The sequence below is a fragment of the Neoarius graeffei genome, chromosome 7 (genome assembly GCF_027579695.1).
Source record: "Neoarius graeffei isolate fNeoGra1 chromosome 7, fNeoGra1.pri, whole genome shotgun sequence".
Classification (NCBI taxonomy): domain Eukaryota; kingdom Metazoa; phylum Chordata; class Actinopteri; order Siluriformes; family Ariidae; genus Neoarius; species Neoarius graeffei.
Genome location: NC_083575.1, coordinates 45,316,336 through 45,334,433, shown reverse-complemented (window position 1 = coordinate 45,334,433; position 18,098 = coordinate 45,316,336).

Below are 18,098 nucleotides of genomic sequence, written 5' to 3'. Positions count from 1 at the left end.
TACAAAAGTTTAGCGCAAGTTTACTGTAAGGATCTAGTAGGTTCCTGATGTGGGCAAATGTTACACAAAACACAAACAAACAAAAAAACAACCTTTGACGTCTTCTAAGGCAACATTTTACCGAGCTCAACCACCTACATTTTACTGGGGCTTAGTACTAGGCATTTGGAGTAGTGCTTACATGTATATCACTTACAGTCTGGCATATCTTTATATATATTTTGTCTATGGTTTATATAAACGGTAGAAATATAAACTTACCCTTTATGAAATGATCTGCACATACTCGTACATATTTGTAGCTGCTCTCTTTTATGTCCGATCTGTTAAGATTTGCAAGCCATTGTCTCTGTCATCTACAGGTTAGATCTTCCATTTGGGGTCTTTCTCACATTTTAACAGTGGGTAAACTAAACAATCTGACTCCAGCCTTTGGCGAATTGTTTGAGCAGCCAATAACTGCGCAAATTTGTGGCATTTCGTATTAAGGTACTTGTTGCTATGCATGTGTTATTCCACAAAGATGGTGGACACAGCTAAATCAGAGAGGGTCATGGGACGTGACATCATGTGCAAACGGTCGATACTCCAAACTCCGCCACTTCCTCTGTTCTTATTGCTCTTTAAGGCTGAAGTACTTCCATGGATGATATGTGTGAACGGCACGCATGATGCAAATGTTGTCATGTTCACAGTCGTGCACATGTGCGAAACTGAGTGTGTGGTAATATGGTGATCCAGTCATGGTAGTGTGAATGCATTCAGCTTGTGAGTTGACATGTCTGCAAAATTGAGTATATTTTTCTTTGGAGACACCAATCCATGTCCACATTATGCAAAGCCATGGCCACAAAAGTACACTTCAGTCTTTACTATAGATATACACAGTTGCTACATAGCTGATGATGTCACTCTATACAGCCATGTATGCATAACCGCATAACAGTATTTCTTTTCAGTGATGTAAAATGTGCATGTACCATTGTTATTTTAATCCAACACCCACCCACTGCTGAAGGAATTCTCACCAATCTCGCCCGGATTAGATACTTTTTATTGGTTACTATGATTGTTCACGCTTGACTAATCCCCAAGTGCTTGATCAATTCTGCCCTCTCCCCTATTTAGTATTTTTGTTAAATTTTTTTGGCGCCACCCACAATATTTTCGAGCAATTTTTTTGTTCCACTTCCAAAAAATGCACAATTTAGTAATTTAAGACAGAGTGACTCTGACCAAAACAAAGCATTTACTGAAGAGCAGTGAACTGGTCTATACACACCAGGGTTAATAGAGTTAATGTAAACTAACACTAAAACTAAAACTAGCAGTGAAAAAATAACTTTGTTAACTGAAAAAATGTGGTTTTTGAAAAAAAATTAAACTAAATAAAAACTACACTGAACAATGCAACATGAACAAAAAAGAAAAGAAAAAGAATTACAGGTAAAATCAGCTTCGTTTTCATTTCATTCTCCCCCTCAAGACAGTAATGGACTAGTACCAGAAGGTGGCAGTAATGTAGAAAAACTCCAAAGACGAAGATACTTGTAGGGCCAAGGAAGGACAACCGGTGAACTGGCGACAGGGTCATGGGTGTCAAACGCTCATTGATTCTCATGGGGCATGAAGGCTAGCCCATATGGTCCAATCCCACAGAAGAGCTACTACTGTAGCAGAAACTGCTGAAAAAGTTAATGCTGATACCTTTCTGTTTTAGCCATGCCCCATGTGAATCAATGAGCCTTCGACACCCATGACCTCGTTGCTGGTTCACTGGTTGTCCTTCCTTGGCCATACAAGCATCTTCGTCTTTGGAGTTTTACTACATTACTGCCACCTTCTGGCACTAGTCCATTAGGTACTAACCACTGCGTACTGGGAACACCCCACAAGATGTGCCATTTTGGAGATGCTCAGACCCAGTCATCTAGCCAGCACAATTTGGCCCTTACACTTGCCCATTTTTCCAGCTTCTAACACATCAACTTTGAGAACTGACTGGTCTCTTGCTGCCTAATATATCCCACTGCTTGACAGGTGCCACTGTAATGAGATAACCAATGTTATACACTTCACCTGTTAGTGCTCATAAAGTTATGGTGCTTATAGATAGATAGATAGATAGATAGATAGATAGATAGATAGATAGATAGATAGATAGATAGATAGATAGATAGATAGATTGATTGCAGGGTTTTTTTTGCATATTATCCTGCTGAAAGAAGGCATTACTTGGTTCGCAACAATGTTTAGGTAGGTGGTACATGTCAAAGTTACATCTACATGAATGCCAGGACATAAGGTTTCCTAACAAAAGCCCAGAGTGTCACACTGACTTCACCGGCTTGCTTTCTTCCCATAGTGCATCCTGACACCATCTCTTCCCCAGGTAAGCAATGCACATGCAGCCATCCATATGATGTAAAAGAAAATGTGATTCATCAGATCTATGGTCCAGTTCTGATGCTCACATGCCCATTGTAGGTGCTTTTGGCAATGGACAGGGGTCAGCATGGGTTCTCTGACTGGTCTGCAGTTATACAGCCCCATGCACAGCAAGCTGCGATGCACTGTGTGTTCCAACACCTTCCTACACCTTTCTGTGATAGTCAGCATGAACTTTTTTCAGAAATTGCAGTAGTTACTACCTGTCAAATGTGGTCCAAGGAAGGACAAGCTGTGAACTGCTGTGAATTGTTGTCTCAGTGACTGCAAGTTTCCTAGGTCCTATGGCTGCAAAACAAATCCTGTCTCCACCACCATCATGCCTCCGCCACCATGTTTGTGGTGATATCCTGTGCCAAACCTGGTATGTATGACAACCAAACATCTCCACCTTGGTCTCATAAGTTCAAAGGATATTGTCCCAGAACTTTTGTGGCTTGATCAGATGCAATTTTGCAAATCTAAGTCAAGCTGCCATATTCTTTTTGGAGAGAAGAGCTTTTTCCTAGCCACCATAAAAGCCATACTTGTTCAACTTTTTTCTGATTGTGCTGCCATGAACATAAACATTTATTGGGCTTACAGAGGTCTGTGGGTCACATGATGTAGCTCTTGGGTTTTGACCTTGATCTGAATTTGCCAGGACACCCACTCCTGGGAAGATTGTCATCTGTCTTGAAGGCTCAACATTGGTAAACAATTCTTTTCAATGTAGAATGGTGAATTTCAAATTGTTTGGAAATGGCCTTATAATCTTTCCCAGACTGAATTGCTTCTCTGAGGTCATGGCTGATGTGTCTGCCAAAAGCTCTGGCTTTATAGAGGTAGTAACACTTCTTGATGATTAACTAATCTTGTACATTTTATTATTTAATACCTGGTTTCTGAATGTTGGCTTACTTTTGGGTTTTTTTGTTTGTTTGTTTTTGGGGGGATGACTAATCTGTTGATTTTTCTTTTTTTTTTTGGTTTATAGAAGTTAGTGAAGACCACACAATTGTTATTTACTTAGCCCCTGATAAATAAACACACACACACACACACACACACACACACGTGTGTTTATTTATTTATCAGACAATGTTAAACTGCATTCAGCATGTATTACAAACTGCATGGCTCCATAATAAAAGAGTTCAGGTGTTAAACTGGCCTGCCTGCAGTCTAGACTTTTCTCCCATTGAAAATCTTTGGTGTATTATTTTGTATGAAGTGCAAAATACAACAAAGGAGACTCTGAACTGTTGAGCAAATAAAATTGTATATTAGGCGAGAATGGGACAACATTTCTCTTTCAAAACTACAGCAATTGGTCTCCTCAGTTCCCAAACATTTACAGAGTGTTATTAAAAGTAAAGGTGATGCAACACAGTGGTAAACAGGCCCCTGTCCCAACTTTTTTGAAACCTGTTGCTGGCATCAAATTCAGAATAAGCATACATTTTTCACAAACAAACAATAAGATTTCTCAGTTTCAACAATTGATATGTTGTCTTTGTACTATTTTCAATGAAATATTGGGTTTCCATCATTTGCAAATCATCACATTCTCTTTTTATTTATGTTTTATCCAACATCCCAACTTTTTTGGAATTGGGGTTTTAAAATAAATGAAATTAAATGAATTGGGGTTGTAAAATGAATGTAATGTTTAATAATTCTTTGTTCTGTTTAAATATTAGCTTGTGAGATACCGAAAATGTAAAAGTAGTCATTATACAAGATTTATTTGTTGAGGCAGTTGAGTCCAGAAATTACTTACTATGCAAAAGCTTCATGATATCTTTTATTCATAAGCTCTCCAGCCTGAAAACTAATTCATGTGTTGATGGACAAACAGGTGCAATCTGAGATTGCACCATATTTTTATTGAGACATTCTCATTGCTGACAGCTATGACAGGCAAAATGATTTCTGTAACACAATCTTTGGCCTGTCATTTCAGTAATTCAAGCTGTACAAATAAAACTGAGTTAATGCCAGTGACATGAAGTCATCTTTGAAATGTGGCATATCATTCAATTTGAATGGATTTGTATTACAGATGTGCCAAGTCACCAAACAAATGCATGCATAGAGCAGACCATTACTGAATGTAAATGAGAAGTGGAATCTTCTGAAATATTTCCATCTTTCCCACCTTCTTTTCCTGTAAAATAATTTATTTTCATTTATGCATTTATGCTGACCATCTGCGTACTTCTTTATCTGTTCGGTAATAGCCCTGCATTAACATAATTTTCTTGTTTAACAGAACATGAGAGCAAGCTTCTTTAAGCATAGAGTGATAGAACACCATTTGTATTCACATATCAACATGTGATTTATCTGTAAACAATGTTATATATACACTTTTTTTTCTTTACAATTTATAGCCAATTCTCAGTATCATTGTAAGCCTAGAAGAATAAAGGCTGGCCAGTACAACTATTGCAAATATAAATGCAAGCTGCAAGCAGCCATGCAGTAGTGATGAGTGCCTCAGCTCTCTAACAAGACAAGAACCAGTGTGTAACTCCAGTAAGCAATCTGACATTTGACTAAATCCACCCCACTCCCCATCAGAGCACAGCCAGTTGTGTCTGAAAAAGCCCAGAAGCCACAGATGCCAAATGGTAGAGCTGTGAGTCTGAAACCCAGCTGTAGGACTCAAGCATGTTTTATATGTGTCTATTTGATTTAACATAGACAATAGGTTTTGCTTTCCACAAGTGTTAGGCTCAAAAATATATTATACAATTATATTGATAGTAAAGTATGACATTATCTGAATACTGGTGAAACGGATTTCATTTGTGGCTTGAGTAATAATGTAGAAAACTCAAATGGACAAAAATATCTAATCATTTTGTGGCAGTTCGTAGGAGGGGGAGGAGCACAGAAAGACGGCAGGCCAGAATAAAGTTCCATAATGCTCTTTTATTCGTTCTTTTCAGACACAAATCCCTCCAGTCACACCACACACACCAGTTGACTGGTTCCAGAGAGAGCTGCCTTCCTCTGCTCTCTCTCTCTTTATATAGGGCGTGGTCACTGGGAAGACACACAAACACAGGTTAATTGACATCAGGTGTAGTGATTTTGCCACTTACCTTCCCTGACTCCGCCCTCCTGTCACAGACTGATGCTTGGCCACGCCCCCGCTGCCACATACCCCCACCGCCCGACTCAGGCCGGGCGGCCGTCCGGCCTGCAGCCGACTCCCCCCCCCCTTGACGGGAGAGAAAGTCCGCCACAACCATCTGCGCCCCCGGCCTGTGGATCACCTTGAAATTAAAGGGTTGGAGTGCCAGATACCAACGGGTGATCCGCGCGTTGGCATCCTTCATGCAGTGGAGCCACTGGAGGGGCGCGTGGTCCGAACAGAGGGTGAAAGGGCGTCCCAGCAGGTAGTAGCGGAGGGCGAGGACCGCCCACTTGATCGCGAGGCACTCCTTCTCTATCGTGCTGTAGCGCCCCTCGCGTACCGACAGCTTTCTGCTGATGTACAGCACGGGACGATCCTCCCCCTCCACCTCCTGGGACAACACGGCCCCCAGCCCTCTGTCCGACGCATCCGTCTGTAACATAAAAGGGAGAGAAAAGTCAGGGGAGTGTAATAGTGGCCCCCCGCACAGTGCAGCCTTTACCTCAGAGAAAGCCCGCTGGCATTGCTCCGTCCACTGGACCGGATCTGGTGCCCCCTTTTTAGTGAGATCAGTCAGCGGGCTGGTGACGTCCGAATAGTTAGGTATAAACCTACGATAGTAGCCAGCCAGCCCCAGGAACTGTCTCACCCCCTTTTTGGTCTTGGGCCTCGGGCAGGCCGCAATTGCTGCTGTCTTGTTAATTTGGGGACGCACCTGCCCGTTGCCCAAGTGGAAGCCCAGATACCGTACTTCCACCCGCCCAATCGCACACTTCTTTGGGTTGGCTGTGAGACCCGCTCGCCTCAGCGACTTAAGGACGGCCCTCAGGTGTTGTAAGTGCCGCTGCCAGTCATTACTATAAATAATGATATCGTCGAGGTATGCGGCTGCATAAGTGGCGTGGGGGCGGAGGACCCTGTCCATCAGCCGCTGGAATGTAGCGGGCGCCCCAAACAGCCCAAAAGGAAGTGTGACAAACTGGTGTAAGCCGAACGGTGTGGAAAAGGCCGTTTTTTCTCGGGATAATGGAGTCAAGGGGATCTGCCAATAACCCTTTGTCAAATCCAGTGTCGAGTAAAAGTGAGCCGTGCCTAGCCGATCGAGCAACTCGTCAATACGAGGCATTGGGTACGCGTCGAATTTAGACACCGCGTTGACTTTTCGGTAGTCCACACAGAACCGGACCGACCCATCGGCCTTGGGAACCAAGACCACTGGGCTGCTCCAGTCACTGTGGGACTCCTCGACGATGCCCATCTCGAGCATGGCCTCGAGTTCTTCCCGAACCACTTTTTTCTTGTGTTCGGGCAGCCTGTAAGGGCGGCTACGCACTACCACCCCCGGGGGCGTCTCAATGTGGTGCTCTATGAGGTCGGTGCGGCCAGGCAGAGGCGAGAACACGTCCGAAAACTCGGTCTGCAACTGGGCGACCTCCGCGAGTTGGGTCGGGGAGAGGTGGTCTCCACAGGGGACCGGAGAGGTATGCGATGCCAATGTGCCCTTTTGAACCTCCGGCCCCAGCTCCGCCTTCTCCGGAACCACCGACACCAACGCTACGGGGACCTCCTCGTTCCAGAGCTTGAGTAGATTGAGGTGGTAAATCTGTAGTGCCCCACCTCTGTCCGTTCGCCTCACCTCGTAGTCGACGTCCCCGACTCGCCGTGTGACCTCAAAGGGTCCTTGCCACCTGGCGATCAATTTGGAGCTCGATGTGGGCAACAGTACGAGTACTTTATCTCCCGGTGCGAACTCCCTAAGGCGCGTACCCCTGTCATACAGGCGGGTTTGCCGTTCTTGGGCCTGCCGCAAATTCTCCTGGGTTAGGTGTGTGAGCGTGTGGAGTTTTGCGCGCAGGTCAATAACGTATTGAATTTCATTTTTACTGGGTGAAGGTCCCTCCTCCCAATTTTCTCGCAGCACGTCTAAAATGCCGCGCGGCTTACGCCCGTATAACAATTCAAACGGGGAGAACCCCGTGGAGGCTTGGGGGACCTCTCGCACTGCAAATAACAAGGGTTCGAGCCATTTATCCCAGTTACGTGCGTCCTCACTTACGAATTTTTTAATTATATTCTTGAGGGTGCGATTGAACCGTTCAACTAAACCGTCCGTTTGTGGGTGATACACGCTGGTGCGGATCGGCTTAATACCTAATAGTCTATACAGTTCGCTCAGTGTTCGTGACATAAACGAGGTGCCTTGGTCAGTCAGAATCTCTTTCGGGATTCCAACTCGGGAGATGATGCAGAAGAGTGCCTCCGCAATACTGCGTGCTGAGATATTGCGAAGAGGCACCGCTTCCGGGTATCGGGTTGCATAGTCCACCAGAACTAATATAAAGCGGTACCCTCGTGTTGACCGATCTAATGGCCCGACGAGATCCATCCCAACCCTTTCGAACGGGGTCTCGATTAATGGTAGGGGGCGCAAAGGCGCTTTTGGAATGGCCGCTGGATTTACTAACTGGCATTCGCGGCACGCCGTACACCACTTACGGACATCGCCGCGAATCCCCGGCCAATAGAATCGGGCCATTATTCGGGCTAGTGTCTTATCCTGCCCTAAGTGTCCAGCCATGGGATTAAAGTGAGCCGCCTGGAATACCAATTCCCGGCGGCTTTTTGGAATCAAAAGCTGGGTGATTTGCTCTTTCGTCTGAGTGTCCTGCGTCACTCGGTATAATCTATCTCTCATAATAGAAAAATAGGGGAAGGACGGGGTGGCGTTCGGCGGGAGCGTTTGACCATCGATTACTCTCACTTGGTCAAACGCATGCCGCAGAGTCTCGTCTCGCGACTGCTCTAACGGGAAATCCGCAAGGGATTCCCCGAGAGAGGGAGGAGGAGCCTGCGGCTCCTCACTCTGACGCGAAGATGACGTGGACGGCTCTGCGACAGCTGCCCCCGCCAAAGCAACACCGGGACCTCCCCTTGCTGACCTATGGCAGGACCCACTCTTCACTAGATGACTCATCAACTCCCCGAATCCCAGCCAATCCGTCCCCAAAATTATCAAGTGGGTGAGGCGAGGATTAACCGCCGCCTTTACTATAAATTTTTCCCCTCGGAACAAAATGTGGACCGACACCAACGGGTAGCTGTGAACATCCCCGTGCACACACAACACCTTCACCCCCTGTGCTCCCCCCAATGCCTCGTCTTGCACCAGGCTTTGGTGGATTGAGGTCTGATTACAACCGGAATCCACCAATGCCTGATATGTATCCCCTTGGATACTCACCGGTATGCGATACGCTCCGGCCCGATCGAGGGCAGCTCCTGGCGCGTCGGGGATCCGAACCACCGCGCCCACTTCCATTGCCGAACACTGCTGTTGGAGGTGGCCCGGCTCCCCGCAGCGCCAGAAAACCGGCCCGGGCTTCCTCTCTGCACTGGCGCCCCGGGGCTCACTCACCTGAGGGGGGGAAGAGACAGACACGGAAGGGAAAAACGGGAGGACACTGCGGGTGCGACGGGCCGGCTGGGGTGGGGCCAGCCCCCGCCTCCGCGGTGGGGGAACGGGGTGAGGACGAGACACAGGAGGAGAGAGGGGGAGAGAGAGAGAGGAGAGGAGAGAAGAGGATGTTCGCTGTCCTGCCGTCGGAACAGCCGCCAAATGGTCCTCCGCCAACTCGATGGCCTGATCCAGCGACGCCGGGCGGTGGCACTGGACCCACTCCGCGGTTCCCTCTGGCAGGCGGCCGATGAACTGCTCCAGCACCACCTGATCGAGAATTCTCTCGGCGTCGTAGTTGTTGGCCCTCAACCACCGCCAGCAGGCGTCCCGGAGCTGCTGGCCAAACGCGAACGGCCGGCCGACTTCCTCCAGCCGCAGAGCGCGGAAGCACCGTCGTTGTTGTTCGGGGGTGCGCCCCACCCGCTGGAGGACGGCCCGGCGAAGGTCCGCGTAGGCCAGCCGGCGGTCAGCGGGGAGCTGTAGCGCGGCCAGCTGCGCCTCTCCTGTTAGCAGGGGGAGAAGGCGCGCCGCGTGCTGCTCCATCGGCCACCCCGAGGTCTCCGCGACTTGCTCGAAGAGCGTGATGAATGCCTCGGGGTCGTCTTGCGGGCCCATCTTGGTTAGGATGGGGGGGGACGGGCCCGCGGTGGGAGCGCTGGTGGACCCCGCCGACGCGAGGAGGTGCCGGAACGCCTGACGATCTTCCTGCTGCGCCAGCACCAGGGCCTCGAACCGGCGCTCTTGCTCCTTCCGGAGGGTGATTAGCGCCTGGTGCTGGCTCTGCTGGGCCGTGGTGAGGGCGTGGACCAGGTCCGCGAAGGTGGAGGGCTCCATGGGGCTGTTCTTTTCCTGTGCTCCGTCCCGGGTTTCGGCACCACTGTGGCAGTTCGTAGGAGGGGGAGGAGCACAGAAAGACGGCAGGCCAGAATAAAGTTCCATAATGCTCTTTTATTCGTTCTTTTCAGACACAAATCTCTCCAGTCACACCACACACACCAGTTGACTGGTTCCAGAGAGAGCTGCCTTCCTCTGCTCTCTCTCTCTTTATATAGGGCGCGGTCACTGGGAAGACACACAAACACAGGTTAATTGACATCAGGTGTAGTGATTTTGCCACTTACCTTCCCTGACTCCGCCCTCCTGTCACAGACTGATGCTTGGCCACGCCCCCGCTGCCACACATTTTTTTTAAAATTCCCCACAGCATTCAAAGATCTAAATAAGGCAAACCATTACCATTAATAATAAAAAAAGACAGTGGTTTATTTAAAATATGGTATCAACTAACAAATTTGCATCGACTATGATTAGACATAAAAGTATCCAGATCAAATGGAATCTAGGCCTATTTTTTCCACCATTATAGAATAGTGAATATTAAAGCAATCAAACTGACAGCCATTCACTTCTGAGATGCTCTCACCCTAAATAACCACAAACTATTACCGCCTAAATGTCACAAATGTGTCTTTTGTTTACTTTAGCTCTAAAGTAAATAACACATTAAGAAGCGCTACTGACCTGGCGACTTGTCCAGGGTGTACCCCGCCTTTCGCCCGTAGTCAGCTGGGATAGGCTCCAGTTTGCCTGCAACCCTGTAGGACAGGATAAAGCGGCTAGAGATAATGAGATGAGAGACTTTTCTATTAATTCTACCAAGTTAGTACCAGTTTTGCATTTTGATCAAATTAAGAAAAAAAAAAGATCATATGGGCGGCACAGTGGTGTAGTGATTAGCACTGTTGCTTCACAGCAAGAAGGTTCTGGGTTCGAGCCCAGTGGCCAGCGAGGGCCTTTCTGTGTGGAGTTTGCATGTTCTCCCCGTGTCTGTGTGGGTTTCCTCCGGGTGCTCCAGGTTCCGCAGGTTAGGCTAATTGGTGGCTCTAAATTGACTGTAGGTGTGAATGTGAGTGTGAATGGTTGTTTGTCTCTATGTGTCAGCCCTGTAATGACCTGGCGACTTGTCCAGGGTGTACCTCGTCTCTCGTCCACAGTCAGCTGTGATAGGCGCCAGCTTTTGCCTGTGACTCTGCACGGGAGAAGCGGTTACGGATAATGGATTGATGTTGAAATGATAGCCAGTCACATTTGAAATGATAGACAAGCAGGAATGACAATGTTTCAACAATTTAAAGAACATGGCAGGCGGCATGGTGGTGTAGTGGTTAGCACTGTCACTGCATAGCAAGAAGGTTCTGGCTATTCTGTGTGGAGTTTGCATGTTCTACCCATGTCTGCATGGGTTTCCTCCGGGTGCTCCGGTTTCCCCCACAGTCCAAAGACATGCAGTCAGTTTAAATAGCTACTCTAAATTGTCCATAGTTGTGTGTGTGTGTGTGTGTGTGTGTGTGTGTGTGTGTGTGTGTGTGTGTGTGTGTGTGTGAGAATGGTGTGAATGCTTGTTTCCCAAGCCCAGAAATGGGATGGTTGCGGCAGGAAGGGCATCCGGCATAAAACTATGACATATGGATCAATAGGGTCCATATGGCAGTGACCCCACACACATAAGTGGGGCAAGCTGGAAGAAGTGAAGTCAAAATGATCATATGAGCTCCTTTGTAAAAAGAAAGAAAGAAAGAAAGAAAGAAAGAAAGAAAGAAAGAAAACTGTATGGCATATGACCCAATTTCCTGTACAGAAGAATATGGCAGGCCTTTAGGTAAAGGCTTAATTTGCATATTTTAAAAGTCATTAAAATCAGTTGAATGCCCAGGAGCATGAACATGCTGTCTGAAGTACTGCACTGTGGTGTAACGTATGTCCCTTTAAAACAAGCATGACCCTTTTTTGGCCTATGATTATCTACAGATGGAACAGGGCATTGAACCAGCTTATTCTGGTCTACTAGCTCTAGCTCTGTTAATAGTGATAACTTGTTTGGTAAATATGTTTTCTGAAATATCATTTCCCATAGATATACATAACATTGTTTTTTATTTATATTTCTTCATTTTACAGTTTACAGCTAAACATGTAGCTACTTGAGGAGCTGAACAGCTACACAAAATAGTAATAGTAAGTGTTAGTATATACAGTGCTCTGCAAAAGTATCCATCCCCCTTGGTGTTTGTCCTGTTTTGTCACATTACAAGCCGGAATTAAAATGGATTTTGGGGGGGTTAGCACCATTTGATTTACACAACATGCCTACCACTTTAATGGTGCACATTTTTTTTAAATTGTGAAACAAACAATAATTAAGATGAAAAAACAGAAATCTGGAGTGTGCATAAGTATTCCCCCCCCCCCCAACGTCAATACTTTATAGAGCCACGTTTTGCTACAATTACAGCTGCAAGTCTCTTGGGGTTTGTCTCTATTAGCTTAGCACATCTAGCCACTGGGATTTTTGCCCATTCCTCAAGGCAAAACTGCTCCAACTCCTTCAAGTTAGATTAGATTAGATTAGATTAGATTAGATTAGATTAGATTAGATTAGATTAGATTAGAACTTTATTGATCCCTTTGGGCGGGTTCCCTCAGGGAAATTAAAAAGTTAGATGGGTTGCGTTGGTGTACAGCGATCTTCAAGTTATGCCACAGATTCTCAATTGGATTAAGGTCTGGGCTTTGATTAGGCCATTCCAAGACATTTAAATGTTTCCCTTTAAACCATTCCAGTGTAGCTTTAGCAGTATGTTTAGGGTCATTGTCCTGCCGGAATGTGACCCTTTGTCCCAGTCTCAAACCTCTGGCTGACTCAAACAGGTTTTCCTCCAGAATTGCCCTGTATTTCATGCCATCCATCTTTCCTTCAGTCCTGACCAGCTTTCCTGTCCCTGCAGATGAAAAACATCCCCACAGCATGATGCTGCCACCACCATGCTTCACTGTAGGAATGGTGTTCTCAGGGTGTTGGGTTTGTACCACACATGGCATTTCCCATGATGGCCAAAAAGTTCAATTTTTGTCTCATTTGACCAGAGAATCTTCTTCCATGTGTTTGGGGAATCTGCCACATGTTGTTGGACAAACTCCAAACATGTTTTCTTAAGTAATGACTTTTTTCTGGCCACTCTTCCATAAAGCCCCACTCTGTGGAGTGTACGGCTTAAAGTGGTCCTATGGACAGATACTCCCATCTCCGCTGTGGATCTTTGCAGCTCCTTCAATGTTATCTTTGGTGTTTTTGTTGCATCCCTGATTAATGCCCTCCTTGCCCGGTCTGTGAGTTTTGGTGGGCAGCCTTCTCTTGTCAGGTTTGTTGTGGTAAAATATTATTTCCATTTTGCGATAATGGATTTAATGTTGCTCCCTGGGATATTCAAAGTTTGGGATATTGTTTATAACCCAACCCTAATCTATACTTCTTCACAACTTTGTGTCTGACCTGTTTGGAGGCTCCTTGGTTTTCATGTTGCTTGCTTAGTAGTGTTGCAGAGTCAGGGTCCTTCCAGAACAGGTTGATTTTTACAGACATCATGTGACAGATCATGTGACACTTTGATTGCACACAGGTGGATCTTAATCAACTAATTATGTGACTTATGAAGTGAATTGGTTGGACCAGTTCTTATGTAGGGGTTTCATACGAAAGGGAGTGAATACTTATGCACACTCCAGATTTCTGAGTTTTTTCCATTGTAATTACTGTTTGTGTCACAATAAAACAACAATTTGCACCTTTAAAGTTGTAGGCATGTTGTGTAAATCAAAGGGTGCTCAACCTCCAAAAATCCATTTTAATTCCATCTTGGAATGCGACAAAACAGGACAAACACCAAGGGAGAATACTTTCGCAAGACACTGTACATTATAAACACGAACATAAAATAGTCACTTCAATTAAAAGGGTACTTTATAAGACACACTAATATGAATAACGGAGTAATATCAATTACTGCAAAATTTGTAATTTTAAAAGAAGTGCTCCTATGGCAAAACACAGCTGGATAAATAACTAAACAGATCCACACACTCTGAGAGATAAGGGAGATTTGGGATGAATGGCCATATGGTCTCTGAAGAGCTGAATGTTCAGATGTTTATGAAGAATTATGATAGAATTTGCACCATAAATGAAGTTAGGTACAACCCCAATTCCAAAAAAGTTGGGACAAAGTACAAATTGTAAATAAAAATGGAATGCAATGATGTGGAAGTTTCAAAATTCCATATTTTATTCAGAATAGAACATAGATGACATATCAAATGTTTAAACTGAGAAAATGTATCATTTAAAGAGAAAAATTAGGTGATTTTAAATTTCATGACAACAACACATCTCAAAAAAGTTGGGACAAGGCCGTGTTTACCACTGTGAGACATCCCCTTTTCTCTTTACAACAGTCTGTAAACGTCTGGGGACTGAGGAGACAAGTTGCTCAAGTTTAGGGATAGGAATGTTAACCCATTCTTGTCTAATGTAGGATTCTAGTTGCTCACCTGTCTTAGGTCTTTTTTTGTCATATCTTCCTTTTTATGATGCGCCAAATGTTTTCTATGGGTGAAAGATCTGGACTGCAGGCTGGCCAGTTCAGTGCCCGGACCCTTCTTCTACGTAGCCATGATGCTGTAATTGATGCAGTATGTGGTTTGGCATTGTCATGTTGGAAAATGCAAGGTCTTCCCTGAAAGAGACGTCGTCTGGATGGGAGCATGTGTTGCTCTAGAACCTGGATATACCTTTCAGCATTGATGGTGTCTTTCCAGATGTGTAAGCTGCCCATGCCACACGCACTAATGCAACCCCATGCCATCAGAGATGCAGACTTCTGAACTGAGCGTTGATGACAACTTGGGTCGTCCTTCTCCTCTTTAGTCCGAATGACACGGCGTCCCTGATTTCCATAAAGAACTTCAAATTTTGATTCGTCTGACCACAGAACAGTTTTCCACTTTGCCACAGTCCATTTTAAATGAGCCTTGGCCCAGAGAAGACGTCTGCGCTTCTGGATCATGTTTAGATACGGCTTCTTCTTTGAACTATAGAGTTTTAGCTGGCAACGACGGATGGCATGGTGAATTGTGTTCACAGATAATGTTCTCTGGAAATATTCCTGAGCCCATTTTGTGATTTCCAATACAGAAGCATGCCTGTATGTGATGCAGTGCTGTCTAAGGGCCCAAAGATCACGGGCACCCAGTATGGTTTTCCAGCCTTGACCCTTACGCACAGAGATTCTTCCAGATTCTCTGAATCTTTTGATGATATTATGCACTGTAGATGATGATATGTTCAAACTCTTTGCAATTTTACACTGTCGAACGCCTTTCTGATATTGCTCCACTATTTGTCGGCGCAGAATTAGGGGGATTGGTGATTCTCTTCCCATCTTTACTTCTGAGAGCCGCTGCCACTCCAAGATGCTCTTTTTATACCCAGTCATGTTAATGATCTATTGCCAATTGACCTAATGAGTTGCAATTTGGTCCTCCAGCTGTTCCTTTTTTGTACCTTTAACTTTTCCAGCCTCTTATTGCCCCTGTCCCAACTTTTTTGAGATGTGTTGCTGTCATGAAATTTCAAATGAGCCAATATTTGGCATGAAATTTCAAAAAGTCTCACTTTCGACATTTGATATGTTGTCTATGTTCTATTGTGAATACAATATCAGTTTTTGAGACTTATAAATTATTGCATTCCGTTTTTATTTACAATTTGTATTTTGTCCCAACTTTTTTGGAATCGGGGTTGTAGTTAGTGTCACCATCATGGAACTAGAAGTTCAGCATTAGATATAACCATGCAGTGGACTGACATTAATTATCCTCTTTTCCTTTGTGAGTCAGAATTGGTGGTTGAATATAGTGGTGCTTGAAAGTTTGTGAACCCTTTAGAATTTTCTATATTTCTGCATAAATATGACCTAAAACAACATCAGATTTTCACACAAGTCCTAAAAGTAGAAAAAGAGTTAAACAAATGAAACAAAAATATTACACCTGGTCATTTATTTATTGAGGAAAATGATCCAGTATTACGTATCTGTGAGTGGCAAAAGTATGTGAACCTCTAGGATTAGCAGTTAATTTGAAGGTGAAATTAGAGTCAGGTGTTTTCAATCAATGGGATGACAATCAGGTGTGAGTGGGCACCCTGTTTTATTTAAAGAACAGGGATCTATCAAAGTCTGATCTTCACAACACATGTTTGTGGAAGTGTGTCATGGCATGAACAAAGGAGATTTCTGAGGACCTCAGAAAAAGCATTGTTGATGTTCGTCATCAGACTGGAAAAGGTTACAAAACCATCTCTAAAGAGTTTAGACTCCACCAATCCACAGTCAGACAGATTGTGTACAAGTGGAGGAAATTCAAGACCATTGTTACCCTCCCCAGGAGTGGTCAACCAACAAAGATCACTCCAAGAGCAAGGTGTGTAATAGTCAGCGAGGTCACAAAGGACCCCAGGGTAACTTCTAAGCAACTGAAGGCCTCTCTCACATTGGCTAATGTTAAGGTTCATGAGTCCACCATCAGGAGAACACTGAACAACAATGGTGTACATGGCAGGTTTGCAGGGAGAAAGCCACTGCTCTCCAAAAAGAACATTGCTGCTCATCTGCAGTTTGCTAAAGATCACATGGACAAGCCAGAAGGCTATTGGAAAAATGTTTTGTGGATGGATGAGACCAAAATAGAACTTTTTGGTTTAAATCAGAAGCGTTATGTTTGGAGAAAGGAAAACACTGCATTCCAGCATAATAACCTTATCCCATCTGTGAAACATGGTGGTGGTAGTAGTATCATGGTTTGGGCCTGTTTTGCTGCATCTGGGCCAGGACAGCTTGTCATCATTGATGGAATAATGAATTCTGAATTATACCAGTGAATTCTAAAGGAAAATGTCAGGACATCTGTTCATGAACTGAATCTCAAGAGAAGGTGGGTCATGCAGCAAGACAATGACCCTAAGCACACAAGTCATTCTACAAAGAATGGTTAAAGAAGAATAAAGTTAATGTTTTGGAATGGCCACTGGCTAGTGGCCTAGTGGTAGCGTGTCTGCCTCTCGATCGGGAGATCGTGAGTTCTATTCACGGTTGGGTCATACCAAAGACCATCATAAAAATGGTACCTACTACCATCTGGTAAGGCACGCTGCAATACACATGTGAGCGGGGAGTTAAACTCTTGTGGTTACCAGAGGACTAGCCCCCCACTGTAACCCTAGCTATGTAATAGGCGAGAGGCTGAGGGCTGCGGAAATCAGCGCCGCCTGATATGGCACGGGAAGGATTTTAACTTTGGAATGGCCAAGTCAAAGTCCTGACCTTAATCCAATTGAAATGTTGTGGAAGGACCTGAAGCGAGCAGTTCATGTGAGGAAACCCACCAGCATCCAAGAGTTGAAGCTGTTCTGTGTGGAGGAATGGGCTAAAATCCCTCCAAGCCGGTGTGCAGGACTGATCAACAGTTACTGGAAACGTTTAGTTGCAGTTATTGCTGCACAAGGGGGTCACACCAGATACTGAAAGCAAAGGTTCACATACTCACAGATATGTAATATTGGATCATTTTCCTCAATAAATAAATGACCAAGTATAATATTTTGTCTCATTTTTTTAACTAGGTTCTCTTTATCTACTTTTAGGACTTGTGTGAAAATCTGATTATATTTTAGGTCATATTTATGCACAAATATAGAAAATTCTAAAGGGTTCACAAGGTACAATCAGAAACTACTCACAGCTTTTCAGTGTAATGGATTTCAGATGTGACGTCCAAAATATCACTTATATTTTCTGTGTTTGCAGGTTTGATGCTGGTTTCAGAGGCATTACACTGGAAATTGTATGAAATGTAGTCTGTGCACTGTGATGACCTGGCGACTTGTCCAGGGTGTACCCCGCCTCTCGTCTATAGTCAGCTGGGATAGGCTCCAGCTTGCCTGTGATCCAGCCTACATATAATGGCTGGCTGGATGGCTGGCTGGATGGATGGATAGTCTGTGCACATAAAACTGTTCATACCAAGGAGTGCCACAGTGGAAAGATCACTATTACACTGTAAACCCGAAAGTCCATTCCAAGCAAATTATTTGAGTCCATACCACTTTAATAAATTAGTTTTGATAAATTTTGGTGCATTACTTAAATAATATGAGTGTAAAAGTAGGATATG